The following is a 22,095-nucleotide window of genomic DNA, read 5'->3' on the forward strand; positions in this document are numbered from 1 at the left end:
ACTTGAGTATTTGTAATCAGTTACTGCCACCCTTGGATATATGCAGTGCTTCCCCGGGATATTTGCAGTCCACCCCTGGACACATGCAGTCCACCCCTGGATATATGCAGTGCAGTGCAGTGAGGAATGCTCTGATCTGTACAATGGAGAAACCAAACAACTACTCCAAAAACTGGCCTTCAATGTTTGTCAAGATGCTTATGTTTAAGGCAAAAGCTGTGACCTTGTTCAAGTTTTGCAGCATATTTTCGCTCGAAGCCGTGAACATATGTTAATCAAACAGACGAGGTGGCCGAGTGGTTAAGGCGATGGACTGCTAATCCATTGTGCTCTGCATGCGTGGGTTCGAATCCCATCCTCGTCGTTTCATAATTTAAGGTCAACGTCCTGACACAGGATCATCACTTGATGGTGTCATAAATATTCCAATTTAAGACTAGTGGTTAACGCCTTTACATGTCTCTGGTTCTCTTCCAGGCAGTTTTACACATAGTGGAGGTTCCATGATGTAATGGTTAGCACTCTGGACTCTGACTCCAGCAATCTGAGTTCAAATCTCAGTGGAACCTTTTGTTTGGACAGTAATCCTGGTGTTCTGTCTACACAGATCACTCTATGGAGAAGTCCACAGTCTGTTCATTGGTCCAGCTGCAGTCATTAATTACTGAAATAAATCAACCTTTTGATGATATTCTACTTTCAAGTGTTTATTTCTTTTAGTTTTGATGGTTATAACGACAACCAATGAAAACCAACATTCAGTAGGTCAGGAAATGAGAATATGTGAAAAGGTTCAACATTGAAGACACCTGGAGCCACTCTAACCAGATAATGGACAAAACACCTGCAAAGGCCTTTAAATGGTCTCAGTCTAGTTCTGTAGGCTGCACAACCACAGGAAGACTGCTGACTTGACAGTTGCCCAAAAGACGACCATTGACACCTTGCACAAGGAGGGCAAGACACAAAGAGGCTGGCTGTTCACAGAGCTCTGTCCAAGCACATTAACAGAGAGGGAAGGGGTGTACAAGCAAGAGGGAGTACAAAGTGTTCTGCCCAAACAGGGACTTGAACCCTGGACCCTCAGATTAAAAGTCTGATGCTTCCAATAGTTCACTAGTACACTTCATGTAGTGCAGTGAGTCCTGATTGACTTGCAATTGATCCTTTGTACAAGGGGGATTAGCTAAAATGGTAGAGTGCTTGCTTAGCATGTGAGAGGTAGCGGGATCGATGCCCGCATCCTCCAGCCTGCATTTTAACAGGGAGGGTGTAGCTGGATGGATGAGGATGGATGGATAATGTAGTGGACTCACACCCAGCAGATCAAGTCCCAGAGGTTACAGCATCATTTATTAGCTTCCCCTCAGGGAAGCTGCTGTTTACAAGCTGTTTACAGAGAGAAGCAAGAAAACAACAGTCAGCATCATCTTCCATAAAAACACATGACAATAACATGTGAGACAGAGAGTTTATGATCAGTGCTCCCCCTGCTGGTTAGGACATATGATGACATTTTAAATGTACCAGTCAAAAGTCACTCAGTGGTTTGTCTTTGTTTTTATGACTTTCTACATTGTAGATTCATCCTGAAGACATCAGAGCTATGAAGGAACACATGTGGAATGATGCAGTGAACAAACAAACAAGTGTTAAACCAAGCAGAATATGTTTGATGTTTGACATTCTTCCAAGCAGCCAGCTTTTGCTTTGATGACAGCTTTGCACACTCTTTGCATTCTCTCAATCTGAACTGAACCACCAATGCTGTGCAATGCTGACATCTAGTGGTGGAATCCCAGGCTGCAGCTTCCTCATTCCAAAATCAATCCCTCCTCCACATAAAGTCAGAAGTTCTAAATGTGAGTCATTAAATGAGAGGTTCCAGCAGAAACTTCCAAACATCTGAAGAGAAGCTGAGAAGCCTGAGATACAGGGGCTGCAAGCTGTGCTTCAACTGTTCCTGTTTAGACAATGTCTTTTAAAATTTTCTGATCAAATCACATTAGTTTGTATATTTATATTACACACAGAGCTGTTGTTTCAGTCACATTCATTTGTTATGTGTACAGTGGGTGCAGGAAGTATTCAGACCCCCTTAAATGTTTCACTTTGTTATATTGCAGCCATTTGCTAAAATCATTGAAGTTCATTTTTCCTCATTCATGTCCACACAGTTCCCCATACTGACAGAAACACACAGAGTTGTTGACATGTTTGCAGATGTATTAAAAAGACAAAGTGAAATATGACATGGTCCTAAGTATCAGAGCCTTTGCTGTGACTCTCATATATTGAACTCAGGTGCGTCCATTTCTTCTGATCGTCCTTCAGATGGTTCTACACCTTCATCTGAGTCCAGCTGTCTTTGATGATACTGATTGGACTTGATGAGGAAAGACACACACCTGTCTGTATAAGACCTTACAGCTCACAGTGCAGGTCACATACTGGGTGATGACGTCCTCCTGCAGGTGTTACTGTGGAACAACTGCTCTGGATTGGGATGAGTCTGAATAGAACTTTGTTAGCTTTGTAAAGCTGTGTGGTAGTTAGAGAGGAACTGAAAAGAGTCAACAACAAGGAGTTGGTCTCCAACAGAATACAGTTACACATCAGGGCTCGTCCGGGATTTGAACCCGGGACCTCTCGCACCCTAAGCGAGAATCATACCCCTAGACCAACGAGCCATGTGTGACCTCTTATTTTTCATGATTCAGTCGGTGGAAGAACAACACAAAGCACATGTTTTCTTAGTTTGACATTGGTAAAGATATGAACAAAGATTTCTTCTAACTGTGTCAACAAAGATTGAACACTTTGCATATCACTGTCCTCCATGAGGAGACTGTCCTCCATGAGGAGACTGTCCTCCATGAGGAGACTGTCCTCCATGAGGAGACTGTCCTCCATGTCTAGATATGTCTTTTTGTGGCTGTGGCATTAGCTCAACATTGAATCATAAAGTGTATTTGTTGCATAACAGGAAGTGGTCTTGTATTAGGGTGTGACCCTCCTGAGAAGCAGAACCTCTCCTTTATAGGGGCTGTCTTGATAACTGCCTCTCATTTCCACCTGTTGTCTGTTCCATTTGCACAACAGCAGCTGAAACTGATTCACAATCAGTGTTGATCCGAACTGGACAGGCTGCTGCTGCTATTTTCTGAAAATGAAACTTTAATGTGATGTTAATGATTAATGATTGTTTAATGTAGTGTAGTGGTTATCATATATCAACAGATATTACATTGATGTTTCATTATATTAGCTCAACATTGGACATAAATGAAAACTGTGTTTGGATAACTACTACTAACTGAGCTACTACTGACTGAGCTATCCGGGCTCCACATGTTGTTATAGAGAATAATTCTGTGCAAACAGGTTAACTGAAACAGAGAGCATTGATTAAGACTTCCTGTGTGTGCAGACAGTGGAGGTGGTTTCAGGTGTTATAAATTGGCATCCCCATGGTTCAGATGAAGAAGTGGTTCCAGTTCCTCACATTACAGTTACTGTTGCTGTGGCCTTGATGGTATCAGTCTCTATCAGTATCTGCTAGTCCACAGAGGACAGTGGTCCTATACACATAAAGAATACATACTTAATGAATTTATGTGTTTTTATAGAGGACTTATTATATACATATTGTCCGAACCTGAGGGGGGGGGGGGGGTCCTGTTCATATCACCTGACGGGACCGATTCTGGTGTAAGCACAAGTGAAATTGTTATTTGTTGCATAAGTCATACATTACAGGACAATGTGGACCTCATGTCAGTGTTGTATGGAATGCCAGTTCAGCATTTGTTACATTTCTTAATATTAAATATTTTTTCTTGCACTAGTAAGGCAAAACATTGCACTAGTTAACTAGTGAATGCATTTAGACCTGGTTAGCTAATTAGTTCTTACATGTTCATGTTCTTATCTGTCCTTCAAGGAGTGCAGATGTGTTTCTGACTGCTCCCGCTCTGCTCTGCTCAGCGCTGTTCTCTCTTGTCCTGTCCTGTGATTTTTGTGACTTTTTATTCCCTGAACACCCTGCTTTGCTATCCTTGGGATGATTTTTTTGACATGGAGCTAATAAATTGGTCGCTCAGTGCATTGGAAAACATTTTTCTCACAAAGAAAGACATCACCGGGAGAACCCCTCTGCCCTAAAGGGACATTTGCTGGTGGATATGTCCGTGATTCCTGGGAAACCTTGCGTCTGGTATGTCTCCAGCCACTGACCCTAGAAGATGTGGAGGATCTATTCATCTATTGGATATTGGTAGTAGGCATACTTCTGAATTGCGTGGGAGCTGTCCTGCTGTACCGAAAAGTTGGAAAAGCCGCTGCTGGCAAATTGGCACTACCACTAAGCGTGGACACAAAACAAGACCCTGGGCTCATGGGACCTCGGATCTCAGAATTACATCAGAAGATGGACCGGATGGAAGGGCTGATCTGCAACATCTCAGCCCGCTCCGGAGAGGGCTGGAAGCAGGTGGACAACATCGGAAGACAGTCCGACCATTTGAAGATCTCAATGGAAGGAATATCTGTCAAGCTGGAAGAGATGTCGAAGGATCTCTATGCACCTGCAAGGGACGAATGCTCACTGAGGCCGGACTGACCTATCGATTACTGATCTGGGCAAATTAATTACAGATCGAAAATTGTTGTTATGATTTTGGTTGATTTTCTGTCTTCTTTTACTGTGTCTTATATTTCAAGCTGCTCACTTAGAGACAAATAAAATTTTTTGAATCTGAATCTGAATCTGAACAATATGTGAGAGCCCAGAACTGTGGGTCTTCAGAAACAACACTGACGGCTGTGTGCTGCAGAAGTTCTCTAACAACACTGCGATTGTTGGTTTCATCACTGACAACGACGACACAGAGTACAGAGGACTGACGCAGAACTTTGTGGACTGGTATCAGCGAAACCACCTCCTGATCAATGCAGGACTTCCTGTGCGTTTTAGAGGATACCTCCAAGAGACTTTTTTTCTCGTCTAGAGGTGATACGTATGTGTACCAATTTTCATGTCTGTAGGTCAAACGGGGACTCAGATCTCATTCCAGGGGGCGCTGCTGAGCCAGATGATTTGGGGGTTTTAAAAGGTGCACAGGGGCTGATGTCATGATAGAGTAAGAGGCAGGTAGGATGAACAAATCAAGAAACACAGCAGCTTTCTCTATGGTGGCGAAGGGTCAACTTCATGACGTTGCCCTGCCCACACGGTGTAACATGCATTTATGCTTGCATTTCAGAATCAGAATCAGAAATACTTTATTGATCCTAGGGGGAAATTGCTTTCATTCCAGGTGCTCCATGTATACTCAAAAAACAGGTTAGAAATATAAAACAAGGTAAAGTAGTAAGCGTAAACTAAAAATAAAACCTAATAAATTCTAAACATTAATAAACATTCAGTTTAAATCCAGGCTCTCGCACGTTTCGTGCTCGGGCCCTAATAAAGTAAAATAAAATCTTAATCACAGCTTCCTTAATACGAGCTGAACTTCATAGCTATAGCTTCATAGCTGTAGTTTCAGCAGCCAGTTTAATACCGTTCATGTCTATATTTGATATAACAGACACGATGACCATCCTTTAATGCTTTTGTTGCTTTATTACTTGAACTTTTGTCGCTGAGCTCCGATGCTGTTTGATGAAGCATTTTAGCAACAGACTGTTGCACTGTGTCCGTCTTTATTGTGATGACAGCTCCTATTTCTTCACACTTTAGATGTTCCTAAAAGTAGAGTGTGCATCACACACTGTACAGTATTTATCAAGTATTATTGTTCCTCCAGTGCACCATTTCTTCTGTATAATTATTATTAGCAGTTATTACTGAAGATCGATGCCCCTACAAATATTCAAACTTACTGTAAATTCAGTTGTAGGCTGATTCATCACTCTGTCATTTCTCCAGTGTTGTTGATGGATAACCAACTTTAGATATTTTTAATGAACAATAAATGCCCTGAAGTGTATTGTTTTTACACTGCACACCTGGTTTGGATCTTACAATGGTAACCTAAACATCATAGGAACTATACAAGAACAACCTCATGGAGGCTTCAGTGGTGTTTGTAATAAAACACTATCCTTTTTTCACAAACAGTACAATACAGCACATGTGACGCCACAATGAGCAAAGCAGAGACCGCAGACCACGTAACACGGCGTTACTATGCTGGAAAAAATGTGTCTGCCTGTGAGCTTCTGTTATGTACTGTAGCATCCTAACTTCCATCCTTACAAACCACCTGTCCTCTGTTTAAAATGTGGACATTATTGTCCTCAAAAGACTGACTGTCCTTTCTCTTTGAGGTGAAGATGGACTGCTGAGTGTTGTCCTGTGGATGTGTCTCTTCTGTCCTGTGCTCTTTACCTGTGGGGTGGCTGTGGGATTTTATTCACTAATAACATATCAGTTCTAGAATGATGGTGTGTGTTTGATGTGATTTGATGTGTGTGTTTATCTGGTTTTAGGGGTCAGTGTGTGTTCATCCACACGCGGCCGCCTGTGTTGATGTAAATGTGTGTGTCCTGTTAGCCATGATCATGCTGAGACAGAATGCTGAATGCTGGAAAAAGCTCCCAGCTGTTAGACCTGAAGGTAAAGCTGCATGCTGTTGTGGTTTCTCTGAGTGTAGGATCACAAGACTTCTGCTGTTTTATGTTGTGTGTGTTGATCACGATCAGTGATCAATTCACAAGTTGAAAGATAAAGGCGTGGTGGCCAAGTGGTAAGGCGTTGGTCTTGTAAACCAAAGATCATGGGTTCAATTCCCATTCATGCCTTCAAAGATCTGTAGGAGGTTCCTTTTAAAGAAAGACAAAACCCAACACCCATTGACAGTAAAAACTATAGACAGAGCTTCCGTGATGTCACCCATTTGTTTCTGAAGAGCCGTTCTGAGGCTCGTGGGAGCGCCACGTTGGAAGCATCACGTCCGCCAAAAACTCCAAATATGTATAAAGAGGGGGAGCACGAGTGGAGTTTTGGGGGCGGGCGATCGTGAAAGCAGGAAACTCACGCTGTTATACGTCAGCCTTCTGCTGCTCAAGTGGCAACGCCTTTAATTATGCATAATTTTAAGTCCGAATATAATTAAAACGAGTAAGTTATATAAAAAAAATCACCCCCATACAATTGAGACCAGAATGTTTTTTTGTACCAGGCTGTAAACATGTTCATTCCTGCTGTGAAGTCGGACAAAAGCACAAACACACACTCAGCTGATGTGTCCCAGGAAATGTCTTTTTGTCTGACGTATTAGAAGATTCTAGATTCTAGATTCAACAACTAGACAATTAACCCCTGCTGAGACCCCCACAGGGTTTCTGTGGCTGTATCTCCCTCATTCTTCATCCTATGTGGATGAAACCTTACAGTCATGCTGAACATTTGACTCTGCACAGATTGATATGCTGAAATGCTACAGACACTGCGCCACCTACTGGCCAAAGGACCTGTCTTTTGTTTAGGGGCCTTAAACAATTTCCCTCTGGGATTACTAAAGTACCTAAAATAAAAAAAAAATGTAAAAAAATTTCCCAGAATGCGTAATTTAATCTAAGTCTTCAAAATGGTGGAACTAACATTTCACACATTTCATTTCAGATCCTTTATTGTTCTGGAAAGAAAACCAAAACAAAGTCCTGACGTCCCATTACAAATATCATGGCAGCTGTTCATCCCTCTCCTGACGGTTCTCTTCTACCTCCAGCTTGTCCACACTTTCCGAGCTTTCCGAGCACATGTGACACGCGTTGTAGATAGGTCGCTAATTCCAGACAGCTATAGTGCACAGTAGTCTTTTATTCATTTACATTTCAGTTTCAGCTGCTGACACATGAAGATCAGAGGGCACACATGGCTCGTTGGTCTAGAGGTATGATTCTCGCTTAGGGTGCGAGAGGTCCCGGGTTCAAATCCCGGACGAGCCCTGATGTGTAACTTTATTTCTCTGGAGACAACTCCTTGTTGTTGACTCTTTTCAGTTCCTCTCTAACTACCACACAGCTTTACAAAGCTAACAAAGTTCTGTTCAGACTCATCCCAATCCAGAGCAGTTGTTCCACAGTAACACCTGCAGGAGGACGTCATCACCCAGTATGTGACCTGCACTGTGAGCTGTAAGGTCTTATACAGACAGGTTGTGTCTGTCCTCATCAAGTCCAATCAGTATCATCAAAGACAGCTGGACTCAGATGAAGGTGTAGAACCATCTGAAGGATGATCAGAAGAAATGGACGCACCTGAGTTCATTATATGAGAGTCACAGCAAAGGCTCTGATACTTAGGACCATGTCATATTTCACTTTGTCTTTTTAATACATCTGCAAACATGTCAACAACTCTGTGTGTTTCTGTCAGTATGGGGAGCTGTGTGGACATTAATGAGGAAAAATGAACTTCAATGATTTTAGCAAATGGCTGCAATATAACAAAGTGAAACATTTAAGGGGGTCTGAATACTTCCTGCACCCACTGTACACATAACAAATGAATGTGACTGAAACAACAGCTCTGTGTGTAATATAAATATACAAACTAATGTGATTTGATCAGAACATTTTAAAAGACAGTGATGATCTGTTCTTATTGTCTAAACAGGAACAGTTGAAGCACAGCTTGCAGCCCCTGTATCTCAGGCTTCTCAGCTTCTCTTCAGATGTTTGGACGTTTCTGCTGGAACCTCTCATTTAATGACTCACATTTAGAACTTTTGACTTTATGTGGAGGAGGGATTGATTTTGGAATGAGGAGGCTGCAGCCTGCGATTCCACCACTAGATGTCAGCATTGCCCAGCATTGGTGGTTCAGTTCAGATTGAGAGAATGCAAAGAGTGTGCAAAGCTGTCATCAAAGCAAAAGCTGGCTGCTTGGAAGAATGTCAAACATCAAACATATTCTGCTTGGTTTAACACTTTGTGTTCACTACATCATTCCACATGTGTTCCTTCATAGCTCTGATGTCTTCAGGATGAACCTACAATGTAGAAAGTCATAAAAACAAAGACAAACCACTGAGTGACTTTTGACTGGTACATTTAAAATGTCATCATATGTCCTAACCAGCAGGGGGAGCACTGATCATAAACTCTCTGTCTCACATGTTATTGTCATGTGTTTTTATGGACGATGATGCTGACTGTTGTTTTCTTGCTTCTCTCTGTAAACCAGCTACACCCTCCCTCCTAAAATGCAGGCTGCAGCGCTCTACCATTTGAGCTAATCCCCCTTGTATAAAGGGTCAATCGCAAGTCAATCAGGACTCACTGCACTACATGAAGTGTACTAGTGAAGTATTGGAAGCATCAGACTTTTAATCTGAGGGTCCAGGGTTCAAGTCCCTGTTTGGGCAGAACACTTTGCACTACCTCTTGCTTGTACACCCCTTCCCTCTCTGTTAATGTGCTTGGACAGAGCTCTGTGAACAGCCAGCCTCTTTGTGTCTTGCCCTCCTTGTGCAAGGTGTCAATGGACGTCTTTTGGGCAACTGTCAAGTCAGCAGTCTTCCTGTGGTTGTGCAGCCTACAGAACTAGACTGAGACCATTTAAAGGCCTTTGCAGGTGTTTTGAGTTCATTATCTGGTTAGAGTGGCTCCAGGTGTCTTCAATATTGAACCTTTTCACATATTCTCATTTCCTGACCTTCTGAATGTGGGTTTTCCATTAATGACTACAGCTGGACCAATGCACAGACTGTGGACTTCTCCATAGACTGATCTGTGTAGATAGGACACCAGTATTACTGTCTTAAGTTGGAATATTTATGACACCATCAAGTGATGATCCTGTGTCAGGACGTTGACCTTAAAATATGAAACGACGAGGATGGGATTCGAACCCACGCGTGCAGAGCACAATGGATTAGCAGTCCATCGCCTTAACCACTCGGCCACCTCGTCTGTCTGATTAACATGTGTTCACGGCTTCGAGTGAAAATACGCTGCAAAACTTGAAAGAGGTCACAGCTTTTGCCTTAAACATAAGCATCTTGACAAACTTTGACAAACATTGAAGGCCAGTTTTTGGAGTAGTTGTTTGGTTTCTCCATTGTACAGATCAGAGCATGCCTCACTGCACTGGACTGCATATATCCAGGGGTGGACTGCATGTGACCAGGGGTGGACTGCAAATATCCAAGGGTGGCAGTAACTGATTACAAATACTCAAGTTACTGTAATTAAGTAGTTTTTCTGGGTACTTGTACTTTATTTTTAAGCCAGTACTTTTACTTGTACTTAAGTACAAATGTAACAAAATAATGTACTTTTACTATTTACTTACTGTCAGCCATTTTGTCTCTGTTAAAACAGTGGGTGTTGTGGCTAACAAAATCTAAACCTGTAGATAATTAGCTGCCCCTTTGTAATAATATTGACACTTTTTCTGCTAATTGCATTATGTAATTGTTGATCACAATGAGAGGTTAACAGGAGTACAGGATTACTAATGAATTTTGAGTTCATTCGGATTTACAGCTGTATCATTCTGCACCAGATGAAGCACATGATCTGAATCAGGTTGTGTCAGAGAAAGGCTGAAACCCTGCAGCACCTGTTTCTGACTGCTCTGACCACACTGCCTTCTTCTCCAGTCTGCTCTCCAGTGATGTTGCTCCTTCTTCTTTCCCTCTGATTGAGCTCTGTGCTGCAGCCATTGCGACAGTGATCCAGAGAGAGTGATCCAGCAGTGCCTCATGTTCAGCAGCATACAGTGAGCAGCTTTAATCTCTGGATTGACAGACTTTATCTGCACAATAACTTGCAGAACAGAAAGTCTTCCAAAATATCTCCTTTCCAGGGATAGCACACCAAAACTCTCAACTGAGCAGCACTGGAGATGCTCTGCTCTGTCGATTCATCCAACTGAAAGGAAAATTTCTTACATGATCACAGTCTATCCAGCAGCTGTGCCTGAATGTCAGCTGAGAGATCTTCTGTTCTCCTCCTCACCATGTCATTTGAAAAAGGTACAACTTTCAGTTTATTAGCTGCCTCTGTGCCAAGCAAAAGCTCACACCAGTCAGATCTCTGTCAACCTGTACGGTCACAAAGCCAGGGGCAGTGACGCTGTTTTCCGGGATGTCTGAGTGCAGTCCTTTTTTTCTAGCTCTCAGGACAGGAGCTGTATCCACCCTGAAGGACGGCGCCACAGGAAGTTAAAAGGCACTATGACTCTGGTGGGACTCGAACCCACAACCTTTGAATCAGTTCTCCTGTGTTTAACTAGAAGTCCAATGTGCTATCCATTGCGCATTGGTCAACAGAATTCCGGAATTATACGTAGAATTCAGGAGTAACAGTCAGTATTCTGGCAAGTCAGCAGTCCAGAAGGGAAGGCAACATCAGCAGTGGCTCAGTGGTAGAGCAGGGTTGTGTGTCCTTGACCCACATTGCCTCCAGTGCTGGTCATTGTATGACACTGCTTGGCAGCAGCCTTAAGCAATTTCCCTTCTGGGATTATTAAAGTATTTTTAAAAAAAAAGTCAGCATAACAGAGGTTACAGCATCACTGAGTTTCCAGGGAAGCTGCTTTTTACTGCCACCCCTGGATATATGCAGTCCAGTGCAGTGCGGCATGCTCTGTTCTGTACAATGGAGAAACCAAACAACTACTCCAAAAACTGGCCTTCAATGTTTGTCAAAGTTTGTCTTCAAACAAGATGCTTATGTTTAAGGCAAAAGCTGTGACAGAAACAAGTTCTTCTTCAAAGATACACAACTCCAACATCTTTGTGAAGTTTGTGGACGACACAACTGTGGTGGGTCTCATCTCTGGTGGAGATGAAACAAACTGCAGGAAGATGTTGATGAAGATTCTCAGTCATCCAGGTCATCATACGTAGAGAAGATTGAAGCAAGGCGTCTACAGGAATGAGGTGCACCTTCTGGCCGAGTGGTGCAGAGACCACAACCTCTCCCTGAATGTGGAGAAGACAAAGGAGATGGTTGTGGACTACAGGAGAGCACACAGTCAGCACACCCCTCTGACCATCGACGGGGTTCTTGGGTGTGCACATCACTGAGGACCTCTCCTGGACTAACAACACTGCATCCCTGACCAAGAAGGCACAGCAGCGCCTCTACTTCCTCCGCAAGCTCAAAAGAGCCAGAGCCCCTCCCTCCATCCTGTGCACCTTCTGCAGAGGGGCTGTTGAGAGCATCCTGTCCAGCTGCATCACTGTGTGGTACGGAGCCTGCACCGCCACCTGCAGGAAGGTGCTTCATCGCATAGTGCTGCTCATAGCTGAGAGGATCATCAGCGTCCCTCTCCCCTCCCTCCAAGACCTCTACGACAGCCGTCTCATCCGAAAGGCCCTCCGCATCACAGGAGACCCCACCCACCCTTCACACCGCTTCTTTAGTCTGCTGCCATCAGGAAAGAGACTGCGCAGCCTCCGGGCCAGGACCAGCAGACTGAGGGACAGCTTCATCCACCAGGCTGTCAGGAAGCTGAACTCTCTCCCTGCTGTGCCCCACTTTCTCCCCCTTCCCTCTACAAAAGAACCCCCCCAAGTTAGGAACTCTGTGCACCAGCCACTTTACCCTGTGCATTCTCTTGCACCCTAGTCATGTCATCCAGTCTCATATAAGCTGCTATAACTTAAACCATTCCTGGACTGTTTACATTATGCCAACTGCACTGTCTTGCACTATACATCTTTTGCACTCTTACTGCATTGTGCCTTCATTTTTGTGCCTTGTATTTTGTGTGTGCCTCATTGTAGGTACATTTTTTACACTTACACAAGTTTTTAGTTATATGTTATATATGGAGTGAAGAGTAACGCAATTTCGATTCTCTGTATGTCCAGCACATATAGCAGATTTGACAATAAAGCTGACTTTGAATTAAAACGAGTGAGTTGTAAAAAAAAATTCACCCCCCATACAATTGACACTAGAAGAGAACCTATCATTTGAGACCAGAATGTTTTTTTGTACCAGGCTGTAAACATGTTCATTTCTGCTGTGAAGTTGGACATTTTAACATGGGAGTCTATGGGTAATAACACACGTGAATTACAATTTTTCACACATGTCGTAAACATTCCAACTTAAGACTAGTGGTTAAGACCTTCAAAACTCAGTGTGTAACATTGTTGGTAAAAACTGTTTGCTTTGGCATGTTTGTAGAGAAGATTGAAGCAAGGCGTCTGGACTTGTAGAGTTTTCCTGAAGAGGTTTCGCTGCTCATCCAAGCAGCTTCATCAGTTGTTGATCTGTTGGTGGGGAAACATGGTTTATATGTGGTTGCAGACCTCAGTGGGTGGTCTGGATAAAACTCACAAACAATAGCACTAAATGTTTCCATAATTACCTGTGATGATCTGGCTGCCTGTGCCAGGTGTGTCTAATGACTGGCTAACGACTATGATAGATGGCTTCCTTGACTTCCTCTCTGTCTAAAATGTGAACATTGTTGTCCTCAAAGGAGTGTCCTTTGTCTTTGAGGTGGAGGTGAACAGCTGAGTCTTGTCCTGAGGAGGTGGCTCTCCTGTGCTGAGCCATTCTCCTGTGGAGTGGTTGTTTAGTTTCTCCAATGTACAGATCAGAGCATTCCTCACTGCACTGAACTGCATATATGATATTGCTGTGTTTCTCCCTGGGAGTTTCATCCTTTGGCTGTACCAGTTTCTGTCTCAGGGTTGTCCTCCAGTGGAGACTGCAACTTTAACACAGCGCCTTGGACGAAAAGCAGACTTGCAGAATGAAAGGCAGCATTTCGGAATGAAAAGCATTCCAGAATGAAATTCAAATTTCCGAAATGAAAGGCAGTAATCCAGAATAAGTGGCAGCATTCCAGAATAGACATCAGTATTCCAGAATGATAGGCAGAATTCCCGAATAACACTCTGTATGGTGGAACAGAAGTCAGCAAGACATCATTCTGGAATGAAAAGCATCCCAGAATGGAAGAAAGCATTCCCAAATGAAAGGCAGAAATCTAGAATGAGAGCATCCTGGAATAGACATCCATCCACCCACTCCAGAATGATAGGCAGGATTCTGGAATGGTAGACAAAATTCTGGGATTAAACCCCTAACCCAACAACGGCCTGTGATGTCATGGAAGCGTGCGTTCTGGACTCAAGGATTGGTTTTTGAAGACACTCCTCCAAGTGGTGTCTTCAGTTCTGCTACTATTCTGGTTGGGAATCTGAGTTTTATGTGTTCAGGATCTCTGTGGGTGGATCTTGCAGGAAATCAGACTTTTAATCTGAGGGCCCAGGATTCAAGTCCCTGTTCAGGAGCAACACTATATATTCCTAACCAGAAATCTTTGTACATATCTTTACCAATTGCAAACTAAGAAAAACATGTGCTTTGTGTTGTTCTTCCACCAACTGAAACATGAAAAGCAAGAAGTCACATGTGGCTCGTTGGTCTAGGGGTATGATTCTCGCTTTGGGTGCGAGAGGTCCCGGGTTCAAATCCCGGACGACCTTATCTTTGAAATTCAGTAGATTGGATGTCTGTCTCATGTTTACATTTACAGGAATAATCTTCAACCCAAATAGGTTCATATTCCAATTTAGACCCTGTAAACAGCAGTCTGCTCAAACTCCTAGAAGCAATCATTCTAGAACTGATATTGTTTCTTCAAGAGAAGAAGTCTTTGCACTGAGGACTAACGTCGGAAGTAAAGGCTGCACGTAGACATTTTAAGCCAATGATCCCCTCGGCAATAATAAGGAATGTCAACTCACTACTGAATAAGATGGATGAGCTGTTTGCGCTGAACAATCAACAGAGTTACCGTGAGTGCAGCTTATACATCTTCACAGAGACGTGGCTCACTGATATGAGACCGGATGCTAACGTGGATCTACCAGGCTTTACGCCTGTGAGAGCCGACAGAGACACGAACGCTTGTGGGAAGAGCAGAGGTGGGGGGCTCATCGTATATGTGAATGAACGTTGGTGCGAATGAACGCCCAGGACATGTCTCAGTGAAAAAGGTACTGTGTTGTCAGGACTTGGAACTGTTAGCCTGCGGCCATATTACTTGCCGAGGGAGCTAAATCATGTGATCGTGCTCTGTGTTTACGCCCCACCGAGCACGGATGCATCAGCTGCCTGTGAGAAGATACACACAGTAACAGCAAGACTGCAGACAAAGCACCCCGTTTATGATTCTGGTTCACCTGCAGCCACAGTACACCCCCCTGGTCAAAAGGATGTCTAAAACCACACGTTCAATCAGGAAGTGGTCAGCTGAGGCAGAGGATGGTCTGAGGGACTGCTTTGACACCACTGACTGGGATGTACTGCTAAAAACACATGTTGAGGACATAGGGGAGCAGACTCACTGCACTCAAAAAACTGATTCAAGCCCCTCTTAGAGGTGAAACATTATTATTTTGTTTGTCTTATGAAAATGTTATTAATTCCAACAATACCCAAATATGTTTAGCAGATGTAACATAAATATATATTTGCTTTGACTCCCGTGGCCCTCTCAAACCGAATGAGTTCAACTAGCAGAGCAAGAGCATGCGCAGGAGATCAGCCTCTGTCCTACCCGCCATCTGCCTCGGCTTGAAACTACCGTTGGTAAGTTTTCTGTCTTCTATTCAATAAGTTTATTATCTTTATGTGAAACAATGCGCATGCCTTAAGATAAATGGACCTTGAGTTTAGGAAGAAATGTCAGTCATTGTTCACATTGGGGTAGACAGGCTACAAGCAGCTAAGATTAGTTAGCATTCGTTATAGCTAACGTCTATGGTCGCGTCATATAGCTGTCAGAGGTAAGTGGTAAACACGGTTAGTACTTGGAGTTTTCTACACAGGCACGTTGAATTCATCCTTAACACACTGAGAGCACAGCTCGCCGCCAGCTAAAGCAATCCAAAAGTGCTTGGCTTTACTTTTGTAGTGTAGCTGACAGGCTAACGTTAGCCCAGAGCTAACGCTCTGTGTTAGCCTAAGCAGCACTTGTATGCAGGGGTACAGCCAGTGCTTAAGTGTAGTTAATGTGAAACAATACAGTCGTGATTTATTGAAGTGAAGCAGTCGGCATATTGTCGCGATATATTTTATTTTTTATATACTTTTTGTCTGCTGGTGGGTGCCTGCTCCCCTGCGCATCGGGCTGGAACTGCGCCGTACGTGACAGACAGCAGGGGAGACCTGTAAAAGTGCTGAAATGACTTTGTTTAGTAAAAGGAAAAGGTATAAACGTGTTCTATTGTAAGGGGACCACCTGCATGCAGATGTACTTTAATACGTGGATTAGGCTACTACTAAATCCATAGGCGTCGCATTATATCAGAGGGGGACGTGTCCCCCCCACATTTTAAAACGGCCCGTTTGGACCCCCCCCCCCCCCCCCCCCCCCCCCCCCCCCCCCCCACATTTAGTGAGTAGGAAACTCCACCTAACGCTGTTTCGATTGCTCGTGAAAAACTCCGTTCCACTAAGTTCGTAAGAGAATAACCTCACCTCTGAAATCCATCCTCCATGTTTTCCTGGTTACCACAGCGCTGCAATACCGTTACTATAGTAACGGACCTAACAAAGCCAGTGGCTTTCTTCGAGCGAGCGTAAAACACCGTAAAGAGAACCGTCAGTGCTGGTCGACGCTGGAGGAGGTAACGTCAGTGTCATCCCACAAAGTCCAGCTCATGCTGAAGCCTTACTGCTTTGTCACATGGCCCCAGGTGACGTTAGGTTGATGTTAAATCAACTTAGAAAAGTTGGGAGGAAGCTGCTGTTTACTTTCAGTTACAGTAGACGGTATTATTTGTCTGATGACATGTTGTTGCCTTTTCTGCTCCCTCCCCACACACAATGAACATGAGGAGATTCCCAACAAAGACACAGAGAGTTAGAGTTGTTTTCAGCATTAACCCATATTGTAATAAGGCCATGTTAGCCCCTGTTAGCCTGCTAGCTTCAGCCTCGCCGAGCCAGTGCACATAGCCACCTGCTCCTATTCTTATCAGCAAGAATAAAACACATGTGATGGACCGTCAGGACACAGTGGGGCATTATATGAACAGGAAACACTGATGTAGCAGATGAGGCAGGGCATCATTATAAATGCATCCACAAGGTTTGTTGTGAATTGAGCAGTTTTATAAGCAAATAAAAATAAAGACATGCATCTTTTTGTAAGTTAGTATTTTTAGTGTTTCAGTATTATCTGCATTAAGCAGTTTGGTTCATTTTTCTATGGAATTTGCCAGTTTTTTGTCTCTGTAAATGAGAGAAGGCCTCAGATATGGAGGCTGTTAGTGTAGTAGCACCAGTATGTTTGACAAAACTGTTTCACTTGGAAGTAGTTTCTCTTTGTCACCCAGTTTTTGTTGAATCTGTCTCTGAAATAGTCATTAAGTGTTTACTTCTGTAGGTAAAATAGTTTAACAACCTGTTAAAATCCACAGGAAATCGCAACTACTTCATATTATTATATTTCATAATATACTGATGTACTTTTTTTCACCACCCACCCACAGAAGGTGTCCCCCCCCACATTTTTAATGCTTCCTACGCCACTGACTAAATCACATTTTTACTTGTCAACAGTAATTAATTAATTGGTAATTAATTAATGTAAAATGAAAACTCACATTTCTTTATAGCTATTCAAGTCTGTGTGAGAGTAACTACAACTAACAATACTGTTTTGTACTACTACTGTTTTCAAGGTGAATGATGACTTCTTGCAGATCACCACAAAGCCGCTGCATTGAAGTTCATGGCCCAGCTGAGTTGACATTCCTTATTATTGCCGAGGGGATCACTGGTTTAAAATGTCTACATGCAGCCTCTACTTTCACTCCTGCCTTACAGCCCCTGTACTTCTTCCTCAGCTCTCCCTGAACATTGGTCCTCAGTGCAGTGCAGTTCTAGAATGATTGCTTCTAAGAGTTTGAGAAGACAGCTGTTTACAGGGACTAAGGAACTTATGTGCTGTAAATGTAAACATGAAGCAGCCATCCTATCTACTGAAGTTCAAAGATGAGGGCTCTTTCGGGATTTGAACCCGGGACCTCTCGCACCCGAAGCGAGAATCATACCCCTAGACCAACGAGCCATGTGTGACATCTCTTTTTTCATGTTTCAGTCAGTGGAAGAACAACACAAAGCACATGTTCTTCTTAGTTTGACATTGGTAAAGTTATGAACAAAGATTTCTGGTTAGGAATATAAAGCCGCTGCATTGAAGTTCATGGCCCAGCTGAACCACTTCTCAAAGAAGCTTCTGTAAGTTTCCCAGAACAAAGGAGGAACTTCAATATTAATGAAAGATTCACATGTTTATGTGATGCTCAGGATCAACATGAGTGTTGTGTGTTTGTGTTTTTCAACCCTATAGGAGGGCAGCTTACACGTTCTGAAGACAGGAGCCCAGCGATGTGGGGGTTTCATCCAACTTAATTTGGTATATTGAAATGCAAAGGTTTATGTCCTGGAGGAATGTTATGCACCTTACTGTTTCTATTTCTGCTGCATTTATTGGATGGAAAAACTCAATTTTATTGAGTTCATCCAATGAGTATAGGTTAAACAAATGAGTGATATTTAATCACAATAAATATACAGCAACGCAGTGATTAATGTGATTAAAATTTGAATCATGTGACGGCACTAGTTCAAACGTTTGAGTTCAAAGAACCGATCACCTACCAGTGGATGTCATGGTCATGGTTTTCTGCAGAAAGTCTCGTTCTTTTTCTAACATGGCAACCTTCTCCTTTAGAGTTTTGATTTCTGTCAACAGGCTCTTGTTCGGACTTTTGCAACCCTCACCTCTCATTAAAGCTGGTTTCCAATGATGTGTGTCTGGGTGCGTACACACTGCCCATAGTTACTGACGGAGCCACTGCGTCACACCCCAGCTGATACATGACCGCACCAGGTGACTGCTGCTATGACCTATGTTGGTTGTCAGCGTTCCTTCCATTCCATTACAGCAGCATGAAAACAAGGTCCTGAGCAGCATAACAATCGATAAAGTAGAAATAAAGACTATGTACAGAGCAACCATAAGACATGCAGATATACAGATGAGAAATGTACAGAGATGTATTATGTCCTGTTATGATATCATGAAAAACTCTGAGTATTACACTGTAGGTGAGGATGTTATTGTCAACTATGCCTGTTGACATCAGACAAAAACTGAAAGAAAGTGGTAAGTGCTCTTGTTTCAAATGTGATGTGCACTGTACCACTGAAGCTCGTCTGTGAAGTGTAGTGCCTCTGTGTGTATGTCACAGTGATGTTAACAGAAGTCAGATAGGTCTGTTAACACATATAAAACTGACATCTAGTGGTGCCATCGCAGGTTGCAGCATCCTAAGTCCAAAATCAATCCTTCCTCCACATAAAGTCAAAAGTTATAAATTCACCTCATTACATGAGCGGTTGTGTGTAATGACGCGGCTCACCAGCAGAGGGCGTGTGACGGAGCAACAAGCAGGAAACTACAGGGGAGAAGAGACGCAAGCATCCACAGATCAGAACAGACACTCAGCTCTTCTCTCTGAGACCATGATGATACCGTCACATATCATCACTGCACATGTTTTTGGCTGCATGTCTGGAAATGAGAGGAGACAGAACATTATCATACATGTTGCATAAGTAAAGTCACATGACATGCACCACTGTAAATAAAGGAAATCACATATTCTCAGACTCTTAGAACACAGAGCTGAAGGATGAATGTAAGACAGCAGTTTGTTGCTATCTGACTTTTCTGCCAACAACAGTGAACATGGTCTGGACCAGGGTCCCTTTAGCCACCAGGCTCTCGATGGCCTCCACATCGTATCCTCCGGCAGCCAGAGCCTTCTGGAGGGCGGCTGCAGACACGCCGCTCCGCTCCTTGGAAGCGGCCACAGCTTTCACGATGAGCTCGCTGACGCTGGGGCCGGACTTGTTCGGCTTGGAGACCTTCTTCTTCTGCGCTTCGGCCAGAGCGGCGGCTGGAGCTGGAGCTTCTTCTGCCATGTTCAGTTCGTAGCTGCAACACAAGCACAGTCAGAGTGTATGTGTGAATAACAGAAGCTCTTCACTGTAATAAATTTCAAGTCTGTTCAACTTAGACATGAAAGTTCAAAAGTTAAAAATGTGAGTAAATACAACTTTCAGATAAGCTTGGTTTCAACTCAAAAGTGTAAATTGAACATTCTGGTAAACTAATATTTGTTCATTTTTAAAACTTGATGCTGTGAGTTACAACAACTTACTTGGTGTATTTTTCTGTAATTGAACTTACTTTAATGTGTCAAACTAATGAAGATCTCCACACTATTTCAACTCATAATTTTCACTTATAGATAATAAAAAATGTCACTATAAATTATGTGGACTCATATTTTTCAGTAGTTTCTACTTAGAACAATGATTTTACAACTCAAATGTTCAAATGATTTATTCAAACAAAAAATCTGTTTTTTAATAACATTCACTCCAACAAGGAAGGAGGTACAATATAAAAACTGCCAGGCATATATATTCTTACATATATGCCCATTCCTGCAGTGAGAAGAGCAGCAACATCGGGTAAAACAAACGACTAGACGAAACAAAGCCTTTCTTTAACAACAAATGATGCAAAGTGGGATTAGTACAACAAAACTTCTATGCACGTTCCCTGATCATGTTTCAAACAACAGTATCAGTTACCATCTGTTATAACATTTTCACCACCCCAACCAGTTAACTAGCAGGTTAGAGAACGTACAGAGCGGTCTATACAGGATACATCAGTATCAGTATCAGTATCTGAAAGTTGTTCCTGAGTCCATGTATCCTAGCTGAACACTGGTCAGCTTTGACCTTCAGGCTGACCCTCTGCAGGAATTCAAACGTGTACTTCATGGCACAAGGATGGAGGCAGTAGATGAGACCCATCAGCATTGCAAAGCCAGACGGTACATCTCTGATGTCACGATCGTCTCCTCTAGCACCACAGCTACATTGAAGATTTCAACAGGGAAAGCATCATGCAGGATGCCTTCATACCCACTCAGAAGTCCAACAGTCATTCCCTTCATGAGGACATCCAGGGTTTCTCCATGAACCTTAAACAAATAGGAAAAAATAATATTCGTTCTCACTTTATTTGAGTAAAGAACAAAATATAGTCAAAATACAAACAGATGCCTTCTAATTGCCCAACATGGTTATTCTTAATTTTCCACTTTTATTCTTTTATTTTTAATTCTATTTTAATTAAAGATAAAATCATTCTTATCATTGTTTTTAATTGTATTTTTCAATCTAGGTTATTTGTTACTTATCTGTTTCCAGTTTTTATGCTTCTCTAGTAGCACACTGCATTGTCTTATTTGTTCTGCTGCTGTAACACTCCAGTCCGGTAGGCGGCGGTAATGCGCCTTACAAGGTGGCTCCCACCGCCAAAAAACTGAAGAAGAAGAAAAGAAGGAAGGAGGGGGAAGAGAAGAAGACGAGCACAGCGACAGCACATGTGAAGAAGGAGTTTGTTGTTCGCTAGCTGAACAGAAGTGTAACTACTGTGAGTGTTTCATCATCTGAAGCTGCTGCGGAGTCTCTGAGAGCTTTTATCAGCGAGCGGCTAACTGCTGCTGCTGCTGAAATATTGGGAGTGTTTGAACAAACTATCGTCCAGTACGAGGGAGAGCTGGACCGTCAGCGCAAACTGCTGGATCTGCTCCTGAAGCCTGAGATCAAGCTACACAGAACAGGTATGTAAACATGACAATGTCACGGAACAACAACGGCTCTGTGTGAAAAGAGTGACATTCAGCACATAGTGTTTCTGACAGGAGGACACTGACTTCATGACTTGGAGCTGAGCTGGTGAAGACGCTCGCTCATTACCACTGTGTACGTCATCAGTCGTTGAGCTGAGCATCATCGATGTAGCCCGAGTTGATAAACGTTTTCATTTATTGCGGTTCATCCGTTCAAACGGGACCTGAACAACAACAATATGAGTTTTTGTTCACAACCAAAAGTTTAGCGGCGTCAACAGAGGTTTTTGGTGTCCGCGCATCTGCCTGATCAAAATACTGCAGCACTAAACAATCCATACAGACAACAGCTGCTTAGAATGCGCGGACATCATTA

At 42.9% G+C, this 22,095-nt stretch overlaps 6 non-coding genes across 6 annotated transcripts; 3 read left to right on the top strand and 3 right to left on the bottom strand.

Moving 5' to 3' along the window:
• The first annotated feature begins 282 nt into the window (after positions 1-282).
• trnas-gcu (transfer RNA serine (anticodon GCU)) lies at positions 283-364 on the top strand. The gene has a single exon. It is a non-coding gene; the product is annotated as a tRNA-Ser (tRNA).
• A 2,254-nt stretch (positions 365-2,618) lies between these two features.
• Positions 2,619-2,690, bottom strand: trnap-agg (transfer RNA proline (anticodon AGG)). The gene has a single exon. It is a non-coding gene; the product is annotated as a tRNA-Pro (tRNA).
• A 4,045-nt stretch (positions 2,691-6,735) lies between these two features.
• On the top strand, positions 6,736-6,807 carry trnat-ugu (transfer RNA threonine (anticodon UGU)). The gene has a single exon. It is a non-coding gene; the product is annotated as a tRNA-Thr (tRNA).
• A 1,077-nt stretch (positions 6,808-7,884) lies between these two features.
• Positions 7,885-7,956, top strand: trnap-agg (transfer RNA proline (anticodon AGG)). The gene has a single exon. It is a non-coding gene; the product is annotated as a tRNA-Pro (tRNA).
• A 1,886-nt stretch (positions 7,957-9,842) lies between these two features.
• trnas-gcu (transfer RNA serine (anticodon GCU)) lies at positions 9,843-9,924 on the bottom strand. Its single transcript has one exon. It is a non-coding gene; the product is annotated as a tRNA-Ser (tRNA).
• An 8,071-nt stretch (positions 9,925-17,995) lies between these two features.
• Positions 17,996-18,067, bottom strand: trnap-cgg (transfer RNA proline (anticodon CGG)). The gene has a single exon. It is a non-coding gene; the product is annotated as a tRNA-Pro (tRNA).
• Between the last annotated feature and the right edge of the window lie 4,028 nt (positions 18,068-22,095).

The sequence above is a fragment of the Parambassis ranga genome, unplaced genomic scaffold (assembly GCF_900634625.1).
Source record: "Parambassis ranga unplaced genomic scaffold, fParRan2.1 scaffold_22_arrow_ctg1, whole genome shotgun sequence".
Lineage (NCBI taxonomy): Eukaryota > Metazoa > Chordata > Actinopteri > Ambassidae > Parambassis > Parambassis ranga.